This window comes from Manis pentadactyla, chromosome Y (genome assembly GCF_030020395.1).
Source record: "Manis pentadactyla isolate mManPen7 chromosome Y, mManPen7.hap1, whole genome shotgun sequence".
Lineage (NCBI taxonomy): Eukaryota > Metazoa > Chordata > Mammalia > Pholidota > Manidae > Manis > Manis pentadactyla.
Genome location: NC_080039.1, coordinates 30,324,220 through 30,338,779, shown reverse-complemented (window position 1 = coordinate 30,338,779; position 14,560 = coordinate 30,324,220). Strand labels below are relative to the sequence as shown.

Here is a 14,560-nt window from a genome sequence, read left to right as displayed (position 1 = left end):
TGCAGCCAGGGAAGGGAAGATAAGTTTCAAGGAAAGAACTGCCCAAACTAAACCTCATCATAATCTCATTGAATAAAATTTACATTGAAAAAAAGAAAAGAAGAGACACGACAAAGGAAGAGGACTGTGAGTTTCTTGGGTGGCAAATTGTTGGAAGGTAAACAAATGGGAGAAATGGATCCTAAGTGTTAATTGGTAAAGTTTGCTATGTAGATATGTAGATTCCTATGGTATTCCTATGTAGAATTATCTCTGGTGGTTATCTTCTTCCTTCCTGGTAGAGTGGTGGGAACACCTTTATGATTACTTCTAGGCGAATAAAGGTAAGCAGAGTGTTTTTCTCATGTATCTGCTTCTTCCCAATAGCCTTCAGCTTAAAACAATCCTTATCTCAAAGCACCATATTTTGGGGTGGGGTATTTTGTTACCCTTTAAAATTAAACCATTTTCTTCATGGTTCTCCCAAAATTGACTCATAATTTTGTAGTATTATTTTAATCCAAGATTTGACTTGTGTAGCCCAGAAATAATAATTTTGGTGTCCCTGAAAGTAAGGTAATTGGCATCAACATTTGTGAAGAGGGGGAGTAAAGGGAGAGTCAAGTTTTGGCAACTTTTCAAGAACATAATGGACCCACAAAGCAGAGATTAAAAACAAATGTTTTACAACATGCAACTTTCTGCCTGGTTATCTGATTCTATAGTGGTTTGTGTCTTTTTTTGGATTTTGAAAGAGCCCTGGAAATGGTGCCTCAGTTCACTCGTATGCTCTGAATGTTATCTAAGTGATATTGTTAGGCAGAAAGACAGAAATGAGCAAATGGCCCCCCAAAGATGACGCAGGGAATTGATCAAATAGAACCAGAAAGAAAAAATGACTCAGAGAGTTAATCAGATGAAGCCATAGGGTCCAAGAGTGACTCAGGAAATGTCCAGGGTCCCCCCAGATAAGAAACATCAGAAGCACAGACACAGCACAGCCCGCATTTCACCAATCAGAACAAACTTAGAGAGCCAACAGCTCTCAAGGAAGGACCTCTCTGCCCTGCCAAAACCACACAAAAGAAGCCTCAGAATGAGCATCCTGGCCTGTCTCACCATAGGCAGGCCTGCTCTGTTACTCTATGCAGAGTGCACTGAAACTTTGCTTTCTTAACTTTGGTCTCTCATCTCACTATATCTGATTTCCCAGCGACACCAAGCCGAGTCCTTTCCTCCCTAACAAAATCATTTCAGAACCCTGAACCCCAAATCTATTCTTTGAAGTTCCAATCCCTTGAAGTACTTGGTATGGTTCTTTTCTATGAGGTTCTGAAACTGTTCTTTGTTGAAGATACAAATTCTAGTAGTTTATGGTAGAAGCATCAAGTAAGTTTTAGAGTAACAATAACATTAACAGATTTAATGGCTGTAGTTAATTTATTACTATTTCCAATGCTATGTTAATAGAGAGAAGTTAAATTCAGTATTGGAGTACAGTATATAACAGTTTCTTAAGAGTTTTGATGAGGTGAGGGTTACCCCTGAAGGCAAAACAGTATTACCTCTGAAGGACAGGGAGGGCACTGACAAATCATCTGGGACTTCCCATAAAGCATATAATTTCTGAAATGTTTATGTAATAACATTTTATCAAAATAAACTTAATTTAGGGGATGTTGAATGTCTCTTGATCTCATAGCTCTTCCCATGCGACTTGATAGTAGTTATACGTTAAACAAACATAACTCTTTCCCAATATCTCTCTTTATAAGGATAGCAAATCTCGGTGATTCCAGAGGCCCTCTGAGAAGTATTCATGGTTTTATGTATAAAATTGCATTTTAGGTATAAAGTATACCCTGAAAATTTTATTTGTTCTAAATTTAGGAACTGATTTTGTGAAGGCAAAATCAAGAGTTTCCAGAGATTTGAGCACGTTATTAGACAGGCTCATGAGTGTAAAACCAATTTAATCAAAGCACAGCAGTCCCCCTTACTGGTAGGGGATTCCTAAACCTCAAGTGGGTGCCAGAAACTCTCGACAGTACTAAACCCTATATATACTGTTTCTTCCTGTATTTACATATCCATGATAAAGTTTAACTTATAAATTAGGCACAGTACAGATTAACAATAATTAACAACAATTACAACAATGTACTGTAATAAAATCATGTGAATGTGGTCCCTCTCACAATATCTTATTGTACTGTACTCACCCTTCTTGCAATAAGGGAGATGATAAAATTCCTACATGATGAGATGAAGTGAGGAGAACAATGTAGGCATAATGCACATATTAATAAACTTCTGTTTGCTTTGCTCTTGTTGATCTGTCTTTTGCCAGTCTAAATTTGCAAGGTTCCAGGAGGAGAACCTAGAAAGATAAAGGGACAAAAAAGATTTTTTCCTCTATGTTTTACTAATCAATATTTTTATTTCAACGGCATTTTAAAAGCTCAGGCTAGGTTACCTAGTTTCTTAAAGATATGTCAGCAGGATAATCTGCTTCTGGACTATAGTAAACAGTGGGTAACAAACTGTAGAAAGTGAAACCATGGATGAGATGGGGATTACTGTACAAATAAAGATTTGAAAAGAAACAGAATAAAACACTATTGTAAGTGAAGAGCCTCTGTGCTCTGGGGTTTTTTCCCCTTAAATTATTAAGGACATGATAAAGGCAACTTTCTAATTCTAATTTTTTATTGAATTATAGTTGATATACAATATTATATTGGTTTCAAGTATAAAACACAGTGATTCAATAGTTACACACATTAAATCCTCACCCCAACTAATGCAGTTATTAACATTGAAAGATGTTACAGAACCACGGACTACATTCTCCATGCTGTACTTCCATCCCCATGACCAACATATTACAATTGAGATTTGGTGCCCCCTTATCCCCCCTTGTAAGATAAATTTTAGCCGAAGTAAGCAGGCAGAGAGAGGCAACAAAGGGCCAGGTAATTTATTTGAATATCCCCGGCGAGGTTCCGTGGCCTTCCTGTCACAGGCCAGGGAAGTCACACCCGGTCAGGGAGGTGGGGGCTTATAAGGGGTTAGGAGGGGGAGGAGTGGGCAAACTATCCTAGGGGGTGTGGAGAGGTATGATTGGCTAAAGGTGACATAATAGACAACTAGAAACTTTTTTCCTTCCCAGAGGGAGGAGGCTGACATCCGGGTCTTAGTTGGCACATCAGAAGGATGGAATTCAGGAAGAGCTGTCCCCTTTCCATATAAGGCACGGACCTTGGGGTCTAGTCTGTTCTCCCCCTATGGCATCTCCCTGTTCTGTTTGCATGTCCTTCTTTTTCCTTCCTCCAGCCTAACATCCTCACCCACCCTGCCCACTTACCCCAACCCCTCTCCCATGATAACCACCAGCCACTTCTCAGTGTCTATAAGTCTACTACTGATATGTTCATTCTGTTTTGTTTGTATATTTTAAAGGCAACTTAAGTCATAGAAAATTATTCTTGTAAGACACAGAATCTCTATCTAGGCAAGATTACACTTAAAGAATGACCTTTCATACTTTAGGAGGAAAGATTCATTACTAAATAAAGGAAACAAGACTATTTAAACTGAGGGAGTACTGTAAACACTAATATATTTTATAGCTTTGTTTCAGACTCAGGTATTATAAACCAAAGCAAATAAAATTCACTTTCTAAAATGTCCTTTTTCATACTCTCTCATATTCTTGTAGAGGATCTGTGAGGTCAAAATGATTTTCATTATAATACTAAAATGTCATTTGTCTTTTTGACTCTCATCCTCTCATGAGCGTACTGTATTTTCCAGAGGCTATGATAATGCAATAGATTAAGTGCAGAAGAAGATACAAGGATCCATTTCTCTTCTGTGAGCTCAGATAGTAAAGAGATTTGCCAAAAAAATGTGAAACAATGCTATTCTTCTCAGAAAAATTCTGGTTTGAATAATATAGTTATTTTTCATAAAAATTAGGTCATTTAGATTAACATGCAATGTATTTATCATTGCTACTTTCCAATGAATCAATATTTTTAAACTTTCTCATTTTTAATATCATATAGTAAATATCAATAGTTATAACTCACATTATAATCCACATTACCAAGAGCTCTTTGAGGTTCTCAACAATTTTTAAGAGTATAAAGGAGTCTGGAAACCAAAACTCTGCTTTAGAAAAAAAAAGTATTCCTTTTCCTTGAAAAACCAAAGTACATACACGTATGCTGTTGTACTTCTCTGTCACTGTTACTGCTTGAAGACCCTCAACCACCTATATTAATTCTAAATTTTAACCAATGTGACTAACTGTGGGTAAAATTGCAGGATTTCCAGAATCTCTCCCCTGGCTTTAGTGAATTTCCATATCAGCAGGGGTTCCTAAGGGGTGGAGAGAGGTAGTTCATCTCCATATTAATGGATAATTATGAGGGCAACCCAGGGCTTATCTGAACCTGAGAGGCTGGAGAGGACCGGTACGGTATTTGCTTGCTTCTGATGGAGCAGGAGAGAAAGGACCCCGGACCGCTGTTTGTAAACAATAAATAGGTTTTAAACTTTATTTCTCCCTTTGACTGATTTCGGTTTCAGCTAGGTATTTTGCCCCTGGATATCCTCTCCCCGGAGTTACACTAACCTTTATTGTAAAAAGAAAAGTGCAGGGTACATAATTGAGAACTGTCTGATTTATGCAAGCATTTTAACAGACTAGCAGAGCTTTAGAATGTACATGACAGAATTTTCTATAGCCATCAAATCTTTTTCATAACTTCTTATAATGGTGAAAATGAACACATTCCTCAACTCCAAGATAATAGCTTCTCTATAGCATTTCAAAGTATGAAGCAAAAGGATGTCAATTTAGCATTATGCTTTGTATAAACTAGTGTTTCAACATATTACTTATAAAGTAGCTGTGCAATGATTAACTATTAATTTACTCAGTTTAATGTCAGGCCACAACTTTTAGTTGCTTAAAGATTTTGGAAATTATCCTCAAGCTGCTATAATATAAAACAGTTGTTGTTGAAATAACATTTGTCAGAATACTGATTTAATGTAGTTGAAAACAAATTTCTATTTTTCATAATTATAAACATTTTCAAAGTAACATTAATTTATTTGATCAGTAAGCATGTATGAGTTTAGTAAAAACACCCAAGTAAAACAAAACGCATGCTTGTATTATATTTAACACTAATATAACAGAGAAAAGACTTGCTAAAATTTTCCATTAATTATGTAATCTTGGATTCTTAAAACATTTGTGTATCAGCTTGTGCAAGATGTTTTATTAAGTCTAGCACATTTAAATTATAAGTTCAATTTTCTTATTTTCTGGAAATTTAAGTCCATTTGATTTATATATATGTTTACTCACTCTACGAGCTAATTAAAACAGTGCTCCTTTAATATTTTACAGATATATGAAAAAATCTTACAGACACAAGAGGTAAAGGCCTTTCTGACTTTCAGAATACTTTGGAATATTTGTTGTCTTTATAGTTTAATAAGTACTCATAATTTATTACTCTTATTGGGCAGAAAATATAAGTATGCTTATGTTTTACTATTTAACCACAGCCTTTCTACATTTGTCATTATGAACCTTAGCTGCACTGCATCATTCGTTCTTGAAATTTGGCATCAAGAAAAGGATAGCAAAACACCACTCCTCAAAAATGCAATTAAACAAGCTACAAGATATAAAGAATCCAGCAGAAATAGACTAGGTTTTTTCAGCATATGTTTTAGCCCTAATTCACCGCCAGTCCTCTTTCTCTTTCAAAATAATTTCTTCTCACAGCTTTCTTCCTGTATATCATCAGGCAGGACAAAGCATAAATATGCTTTTTATTCATGCTAAATGTATAACTTTAAATTTAATCATAATTTATCATATCCTTACATTTTAAATGGTTCAATGGATGGGTTCAATGAATTATAGATGTAGGTTTCAGGCCTTAATGCCTCTTATTTTACACACACAACTTGTTAGTGGAGTTTGACTCTGCAGCTTCCCAGGGACCCCATAAGCGCTCTGGCTTCTTGAGAATCACATTTGTAGGAGACCATTGCCAATTATTTTGAAATAGCATCATTTTTGGATTGCAGTCTGTTGAGGCAAAACCACCACTCAAATGTATATGGGCAAAACATGTTCACAAATAAAGAATCCCAAACCTCAGCATCATTGAAAAGATTTGTGGTACCCAACCAATTATGTGAACTCTTAGGATAGGGTATGAGGCTTCACTGTTCTTGCTTAACCACGACGTTTTAAGAGCTAAATTAAGTCTGTCAGTTCCCTCCTCCTTCTCCTCCTGGTGAGGCTGCCGTGACTTATACACGCAGAGGGTTATCATCAGTGGCCGGCTGGTGGGCCATAAATAGTCTTTGACTCCACCCTCCCCGCCCCAAAGATCTGATTTCCATCGCCCTATGGCGGCCGTGGCGGACTTCCGCCTCCCGCACCCCCCGCGGCCCCTGCGCTCCTGGATTCTGTACGTCATATCCGGTCGTTGCGGTTCGGGGAACGAGCCCGCGCGACGAAGTGTTTGTTACTGTAGGGACCATCAGCTTTGACGACCTCATCGCGTGCGTATCGGCGCACGCCAGTCGGCCAGTGAGTTGAGGAGGCGAGCAGGCGGGCAGCGGCGTTGTTCGCTGAGCTCGCCGCTTGTAGCTTGCCACCACCAGCCTTACCGCTAGCCTCGGTAACCTCGGCCTGATCGCAGCGCTCAGTCAGGTGCCTCCGCCCGCTTCGCTAGCTCCTCCCCGCGCCCGGCTGGGCCCTCTTGCGGCCCACCCGGCCCTCAGGGCCCTCTGCCTCCGCGGATCGCTCCCCCGCCCTTTTCCGGCGCCTTCTCCCTGCCCCTGGCTTTTTTCCTCAGATTCTCCGCCTCCGCCTCTCTGCCCAATAACTTCGCCCCTTCTTCCTGAGGGCCGGGGCTGCTCTCGCCGGCTCCACTGGCTCGCTTTGGGCCGCGTGGTGGGCAGCGGCCGCCTCCGCGCGCTCCGCTGGGCCTGCCAGGCGCGTCGTCTCGGCTCAGCCCCGCCGTGCTGGAGCCGCGCCCGCGCCCGGCCGCCTGAGGCGCCCTCGCGGCAGGCGTTTTTGGGCGCGCGGTGAGTCCTGAGCGCGCCTTCTCCTCAGGGCTCATAGTTCGCGCAGCCCCATCCGGGAGGCCGAGCGGGCCAATTTCTTGGTCTCCTCACTAGTTTTCGACACCCTTTTCAGAGTCCTTGCCTGATCTCATGCCCCTCGAGTGGCCAGTTCTTTCACGGCTTGGTCAGCCAGGTCGCTTACGTCCATTCCGGCCAAGTGAGCTAACTTGCTGGGCCCAGTACAGGGAAAAGTCGTTTTGGAAAACTTAACTGAATTCGGTCATTCTTTTGGACAGCCCGTGCTCTGGCCTGAACACCGACCGTAGGGGTCGTTGTTACTGCGGTTTTCACAGTAGCCTGTTGAAAAAGCCCGTTTTTTTCAGTTTTCTCTATTTAGATAATCAAGAGACTTGGTTACAACCGGCTTGTCCTGCAAATAGGTAGAGGAAAGGTGGTACCTGAGCCATTCAGTACGGAGTCATTTACTCTGGATGTTTACAGGTACAAGAATTCCTTGACAGAAGACCTTGGGAAGGCAGATCTTGTTATTAGTCATGCAGGTCAAGTGTTTTAGAATCTCAAAGAGTTCGGTTTTGGTAGACAGTCACAAATCTGAACCTTTTGAGGTACAGTGAAATCACTAGAGTAACTCACTGTAGCCCTTTTGAATGTAATGCTCGAATATAACAATTGAGAACATTTGTGGAGATAATTTATTTCTGGGTGACAGAAGGCTGAGAAAAATTAAATCACCAACCCAACTTTAAGAAACCCTTAACACAGAGGGAAAAAATAATTTACCTGATAACACATGCAAAGGGTTGTGAAACTTGAAATTACTGTTTGGGCTTAAGCAGGAGTGTTCAGCCAGCCAGTTGGTTGGATTGATCATGGAGAAATTAGCTTAGAAAGATTTTTTACATATTTGTTAAAAGTGAGTGTGAAATGAATGCTTTCAAAAATGTTCTTTAACCATCACATACTGTGTAACTCATTGCTAGCTTCTTAGAGAACCATCCTGTTGTGGTTAGATTGCCAGTACCTTCAAAAGAACTGCTTTTGGGGAGGATTGCTGTTTTGACTGCTGGAAAAGTGAGGAAGTAAGTTTCTTGGTTTTTAAAAAGCCTAATTTGAAGAGAGGTCTTTCAAAATAGACATTACTACCAGATTTGGTGATTAGAAATGTATACGATAGTAATAGATTTTGGTATGGTTTTGCATGATTTGTGTATATAACTTGTTGAATTCTCCCAAACAGTCCTATGAACTCTAGTGTGTGCATTTCACAGGAAGAAACTGAGACACAGAGGTTAAGTAACTTGTCTAGTCAGTAAATGGTAAACAGTCTGCTGCTAGAGTTTGTTTTAACTACTACCCTAGCATCACCTAAAGATTTTGCCTAGTTACTTATCAGTCTCTTTGCTCTCACTTAAAGTAGCTAAAATGATTTTAGATTTCAAAGTTGAATTGACCCAAGTATTGTATATACGAACATTAGTGGAGATTTGTTCTTGACTATTTTTAGGGTGGTACCTCACAGGCAGAATCATAAACAGTGTTAAAAATTTTTCTTTATTGGTGAGTCTTCCTATTGAAGGCTTGCTTTTTCTACTTGTGTTTGAATGGAAGTACATTCAGTTTCATGTACAGTGTGTTGAACCTGAGACTGATGTAGATTCAAGACTCATACTTAGGGCTTAGTACTAGAGGGCAGGTGGCAAAGCACTCAGTCATGGGTCATCAGTGGTAAAGAATGTTTTCCAAGTCAGTTTTATAACACTTCATTAGAGAGCAACTGATAATTACATTTTTGTCATTTTAAAGGTATATAATTAAAAGGCCTGGATTGTAGTGTTGCAACTAAGTTTTTTTTTTAAACTTTTTATTTTGTTATCATTAATCTACAATTACATGAAGAACATTATGTTTACTAGGCTCTCCCCTACCCCAAGTCCCCTGCACAAACCCCCATTACAGCCACTGTCCATCAGCATAGTAACATGTTGTAGAATCACTACTTGTGTTCTCTGTGTTGTACAGCCCTCCCCTTTCCCCCACCCCCTACATTATACATGCTAATCATAATACCCCCTTTCTTCTTCCCTGACCTTGTTCCTCCCTACCCTCCCATTCTCCCCAGTCTCTTTCCCTTTGCTAACTGTTAGTCCATTCATGGGTTCTGTGATTCTGCTGCTGTTTTGTTCCTTCAGTTTTTCCTTTGTTCTTATACTCCACAGATGAGTGAAATCATTTGGTATTTGTCTTTCTCTGCATGGCTTATTTCACTGAACATAATACCCTCTAGCTCCATCCATGTTGTTGCAATTGTAGGATTTGTTTTCTTCTTATGGCTGAATAATACTCAATTGTGTATATGTACCACATCTTCTTTATCCATTCCTCTACTGATGGACACTTAGGTTGCTTCCATTTCTTGGCTATTGTAACTAGTGCTGCGATAAACATAGGGGTGCATCTGTCTTTTTCAAACAGGAGTGATGCATTCTTCGGGTAAAATCCTAGAAGTGGAATTCCTGGGTCAAATGGTAAGTCTATTTTGAGCATTTTGAGGAGCCTCCATACTGCTTTCCACAACAGTTGAACTAATTTACATTTCCACCAACAGTGTAGGACAGTTCTCCTTTCTCCAGTACCTTGCCAACATTTGTTGTTGTTTGTCTTTGAATTGGTAGCCATCCTTACTGGTGTGAGGTGATATTTCATTGTGGTTTTAATTTGCACTTCTCTGATAACTAGTGATGTGGAGCATCTTTCCATGTGTCTGTTGGCCATATGAATTTCTTCTTTGGAGAACTGTTCAGCTCCTCTGCCCATTTTTTAATTGGATTATTTGCTTTTTGTTTATTGAGGTGTGTGAGCTCTTTATATATTTGGATATCAAGCCTTTATTGGATCTGTCATTTATGAATATATTCTCCCGTACTGTAGGGTACCTTTTTGTTCTATTGATGGTGTCCTTTGCTGTACAGAAGCTTTTCAGCTTCATGTAGTCCAACTTGTTCATTTTTGCTTTTTTCTCCCTTGCCTGCGGAGGTATGTTCATGAAGAAGTCGCTAATGTTTATGTCCAAGAGATTTTTGCCTATGTTTTTTTTAAGAGTTTTATGGTTTCATGACTTACATTCAGGTCTTTGATCCATTTTGAATTTACTTTTGTGTATGGGGTTAGACAGTGATCTAATTTCATTCTCTTACATGTAGCTGTCCAGTTTTGCCAGCACCATCTGTTGAAGAGACTGTCATTTCCCCCATTGTATGTCCATGCCTCATTTATTGAATATTAATTGACCATATATGTTTGGGTTAATGTCTGGAGTCTGTAATCTGTTCTACTGGTCTGTGGCTCTGTTTTGTGCCTGGAAGCAAATTATCTTGCTTAATATGGCTTTATAGTAGAGCTTGAAGTTGGAGAGTGAGATCCCCCTCACTTTATTCTTCTTTCTCAGGATTGCTTTGGCTATTCAGGGTCTTTGGTCGTTCCACATGAATTTTTGAACTATTTGTTCCAGTTCGTTAAAGAATGTTTTTGGTAATTTGATAGGGATTGGTTCAAATCTGTATATTGCTTTGGGCAGGATGGCCATTTTGACTATATTAATTATTCCTAGCTGTGAGCATGGGATGAGTTTCCATGTGTTAGTGTCCCCTTTAGTTTCTCTTAAGAGTGTCTTATGGTTTTCAGGGTATAAGTCTTTCACTTCTTTGGTTAGGTTTATTCCTAGGTATGTTATTCTTTTTGATGCAATTGTGAGTGGAATTGTTTTCCTGATTTCTCATTCTATTGGTTCATTGTTATTGTATAGGAAAGCCACAGATTTCTGTGTGTTAACTTTGTATCCTGCAACTTTGCTCTATTCCAGCGTCAGAAATAGTAGTAGTTTTGGAGTGGAGTCTTTAGGGATTTTTATGTACAATATCATGTCATCTTCAAATAGTGGCAGTTTTAACTTCTTCTTTACCAATCTGGATTCCTTGTATTTCTTTGTTTTGTCTAATTGCTGTGGCTGTGACCTCCAGTACTATGTTAAATAACAGTGGGGAGAGTGGGCATCCCTGTCTTGTCCCCGATCTCAGAGGAAAAGCTTTCAGCTTCTCGCTGTTCAGTATGATGTTGGCTGTGGGTTTACCATATATGTCCTTTATTAAGTTGAGGTACTTGCCCTGTATACCCATTTTGCTGATGGTTTTTATCATGAATGGATGTTGAATTTTGTCAAATGCTTTTTCAGCATCTATGGGGATGATCATCTGTTTTTGTCTTTCTTTTTGTTTATGTCGTGGATGATGAGGATGGATTTTCGAATGTTGTACCATCCTTGCATCCCTGGGATGAATCCCACTTGGTCATGGTGTATGATCCTTTTTGATATATTTTTGAATTCGGTTTGCTAATATTCTGTTGAGTATTTTTGCATCTACGTTCATCAGGGATATTGGTCTGTAATTTTCTGTTTTGGTGGGTTCTCTGCCTGGTTTTGGTATTAGGGTTACGCTGGCTTCATAGAATGAGTTTGGGAGCATTCCCTCCTCTTCTATTTTTTGGAAAACTTTAAGGAGAATGTGTATTATATCCTCTCTGTATGTCCGATAAAATTCCGAGGTAAATACATCTTGCCCGGGGTTTTATTTCTTGGGTAGTTTTTTGATTACTGCTTCAATTTCTTTGCTGATAATTGGTTTGTTTAGATTTTGTATTTCTTCCTTGTTCAGTCTTGGAAGGTTTTATTTTTCTAGGAAGTTGTCCATTTCTTCTAGGTTTTTCAGCTTGTTAGCATATAGGTTTTCATAGTAGTCTCTAATAATTCTTTGTATTTCTGTTGGGTCCGTCGTGATGTTTCCTTTCTCATTTCTGATTCTGTTGATGTGTGTTGATTCTCTTTTTCTCTTAGTAAGTCTGGCTATAGGCTTATCTATTTTGTTTATTTTCTCAGAGAACCAGCTCTTGGTTTCATTGATTTTTTTCTATTGTTTTATTCTTCTCTATTTTGTTTATTTCTTCTCTGATCTTTATTATGTCCCTCATGATCTTTATTATGTGCCTCATTTGCTCTTCTTTTTCCAATTTTGATAATTGTGACGTTAGACTATTTGTTTGGGTTTGTTCTTCCTTTTTAAATTATGCCTGGATCTCTGTATACTTCCCTCTTTAGACTGCTCTCGCTGCGTCCCACAGAATTTGGGGCTTTGTGTTGTTGTTTTCATTTATTTCCATATATTGCTAGATCTCCATTTTAATTTGGTCATTGATCCATTGAGTGTTTAGAAGTGTGTTGTTAAGCCTCCATGTGTTTGTGAGCCTTTTTGCTTTCTCTGTACAAGTTATTTCTAGTTTTATAACTTTGTGGTCTGAAAAGTTGTTTGATAGAATTTCAATCTTTTTGAATTTACTGAGGCTCTTTTTTAGCCAAGTATGTGGTCTATTCTGGAGAATGTTGCATGTGCATGTGAGAAGAATGTGTATCCTGTTGCTTTTGGGTGTTGAGTTCTATAGATGTCTATTAGGTCCGTCTGTTCTACTGTGTTGTTCAGTGCCTCCGTGTCCTTACTTACTTTCTGCCCAGGGATCTATCCTTTGGGGTGAGTGGAGTGTTGAAGTCTCCTAAAATGAATGCATTGCAGTCTATTTCCTCCTTTAGTTCTGTTAGTATTTGTTTCACAGATGGTGGTGCTCCTGTGCTGGGTGCATATATTTGTAACGGTGATATCCTCTTGTTGGACTGAGCCCTTTATCATTATATAATGTCCATATTTATCTCTTGTTACTTTCTTTGTTTTGAAGTCTATTTTGTCTGATACTAGTACTGCAACACCTGCTTTTTCTCCCATTGTTTGCATGAAATATCATTTTCCCTCCCTTGGCTTTTAGTCTGTGCATGTCTTTGGGTTTGAGGTGAGTCTCTTGTAAGCAGCATGTAGATGGGCCTTGTTTTTTATCCATTCACTGACCATACTATATCTTTTGATTGGTTCATTCAGTCCATTTACATTTAGGGTGGTTATCGATAGGTATGTACTTATTGCCATTTCAGGCTTTAGATTCATGGTTACCAAAGGTTCCAGGTTACTTTCCTTACTATCTAAGAGTCTAACTTAACTCACTTAGTATGCTGTTACAAACACAATCTAAAGGTTCTTTTCTATTTCTCCTCCTTTTTCTTCCTCCTTCATTTTTAATATATTAGGTATCAAATTCTGTACGTTTTATCTATCCCTTGATTGACTTTGAGGATAATCAATTTAATTGTTCATTTGCCTTGCAATCAGCTGCTCCACACTCCCTTCCATCATTTTACTACCTCTGGTGACAGCTATCCAACCCTAGGAACAGTTCCATCTATAGCATTCCCTCCAAAATAGGCTGCAGAGATGGTTTGTGGGAGGTAGACTCTCTCAGCTTTTCCTTATCTGGAAATTGTTTAATCCCTCCTTCAAATTTAAATGATAATCTTGCCAGATAAAGTAATCTTGGTTCCAGGCCCTTTTGCTTCATGGCATTTTATACATCATGCCACTCCCTTCTGGTCTGTAAGGTTTCCGCTGAGAAGGCTAATGTTAGCCTTATGGACTTTCCTTTGTATGTGATCTTATTTCTGCCTCTGGCTGCTTTTAACAGTCTGTCCTTATCCTTGATCTTTCCCATTTTAATTACTATGTATCTTGCTGTTGTCTCCCTTGGGTCCCTTGTGTTTGGAGATCTGTGGATCTCCGGGGCCTGAGAGATGATCTTCTTCCCCAGATTGGGGAAGTTTTTAGCAACTACCTCCTCAAAGACACTTTCTATCCCTTTCTCTCTCTCTTCTTCTTCTTCTCGTATCCCTATAATGCGAATATTGTTCTGCTTGAATTGGTCACACAGTTCTCTCAATATTCTTTCATTTTTAGAGATCCTTTTTTCTCTCTGTGCCTCAGCTTCTTTGTATTCCTCTTCTCTAGTTTATATATCATTTATTGTCTCCTCCACTGTATCCAGCCTGCTTTTAATACCCTCCATCATTCTCTTCTACGATTTGATCTCTGACCTGAATTCATTCCTGAGTTCTTGGATGTCTTTCCATACCTCCATTAGAATGTTGATAATTTTTATTTTGAACTCCCTTTCAGGAAGAGTCTCGAGGTCCATGTCATTTAAATCTTTCTCGGGAGTTGTATTAATAATTTTACTCTGGGCAGGGTTCCTTTGGCGTTTCATGTTTGTATATGGCGCCCTCTAGTGTCCAGAAGCTCTATTCTGGATCTGCTCAGCCCCTGAAGCAATGTCGGGGGTCGCAGGGGAGCGGTACTGGTGCCTGGGGGGGAGGAAAGAGCTGTTCCCTGCCTCCCAGCTGCTGTGCCTGTCTCCACCGCCTGAGCCAGTGGGCCGGACACACAGGTATAAATTTTTGTCTCAGAGCAGCCGGATATGGATCCCTGCTTTCCACAAGCTGCCGGAATCCCAGTCTCCCCAGGAACTC

The 14,560-nt window shown here is 39.4% G+C and overlaps 1 pseudogene; it reads left to right on the top strand.

The window, feature by feature from the left end:
* Window positions 1-14,560, top strand: part of LOC130682114 (putative bifunctional UDP-N-acetylglucosamine transferase and deubiquitinase ALG13) — a 111,221-nt pseudogene that overhangs the window by 18,852 nt on the left and 77,809 nt on the right.